Genomic DNA, 1313 nt, shown 5'->3' on the forward strand with positions numbered 1-1313 from the left:
GCTTTTCTACACTCTGTATTCATGTATTTGGCATGAGTAGCTCTGCATTGAGGTAATTCATTAATGCTCAACCAAAAATGTGTTTATGGAAGTCTTGAAATAGTTGGTAGAAGTGTAAGACTTTCCTTCCTAAAAGCCTGGGCTCTGTCTGTGATGGGAACTGGGTATTAAAGCAATGAGTGCTGCTGCAATCAGCTGCCAGGGAGGCGACTCCAGGCAGTGTGTGCTCTGTGCATTCTGACATGTTCTTATCTCCTTGTGTTGAAGCTTTTCCCGGGGTTTAGTGTCCATAAGCACCATGGGTGGGATTTGCAACAGTTCTGCTCATGCTTGGGGTGTGGAGATGTTTCACAGAGAGCGGCCTGGGGAACAAACACAGGGTGAAGTGGCTGGAAGTGCAGCACCCTGAGCTGATGGTGGAACCAGAGAATCGGCTGTGCCAGAAGGGGCTGTGACAGAGCAAAAGCCGGGGAAGGGGAGGCAGGACAGCCCTGGGGAGGCCCAAGGTCTCTGGCCATCACCCAGGAGGTGCAGCGGCTGCACCCATGCGGAGAAAATATCTTTTTCAGGTTAGCTGTGGATTTCGCTGCTCGCACAATGGACATCGCTGTTGTCGTTCCAGTTATAATCCTGTATAAACAAGGCTGACCTCTGGTTATTGAAAAGAGCTGAAAATAAAGACAACTTTCTCTGCTTCCTCAGATGCGGTGTCTGATTGCCAGGCTTGGCCGGCGCAGCCCACACCGTGCTCCCAGCTCAGCTCCTGCAGCTGCTGGGGACCTGCGGCGAGGTTGGCAGCCAGGCAGAGTGGCAGTGAGCACCCCAGGCAGAGAGCCACAGTGGCCCAGGACACCTTCCCGCTGTCCCTGATGCCCTTCACTTGTCAGAGGGAGGCTGGCAGCAAAAAACAAAAAAGAGCACATGAGCAGAAAACAGCTGAGCTGGGCATTCCCTGGACTGGGAGTGGCACAAGCTCCCACTTTCCCCCACTTGGGTGGGACTCTGGTCCCTGGCTGGAGGCACGGGGGATTTGTCACCCTTGTACAGGCACATGGCTGCAGCTAGGATGCTCCTGACATGGATGCTGAACCCCAGCTGCCTTGCTCGGCACTTTGCAGCTCCTCCTGACCCACTGAACTATTTATGCCCGAGGAAACCGGGCGCTGAGCTGGGCCTTGCAGAAAGGGAGGCTCCAGTGTACACAGCGTTTCCCAGCGGATGACTTCAGCCTCCCAGCAGGGCTCACAGACAGCCCCAGCCCCGAGTCCTTTGCTCTCCAGGAAGCACCTTTCTTTGGGAAGCCTTTGTTCCAG

Source organism: Hirundo rustica, chromosome 16 (genome assembly GCF_015227805.2).
Source record: "Hirundo rustica isolate bHirRus1 chromosome 16, bHirRus1.pri.v3, whole genome shotgun sequence".
Lineage (NCBI taxonomy): Eukaryota > Metazoa > Chordata > Aves > Passeriformes > Hirundinidae > Hirundo > Hirundo rustica.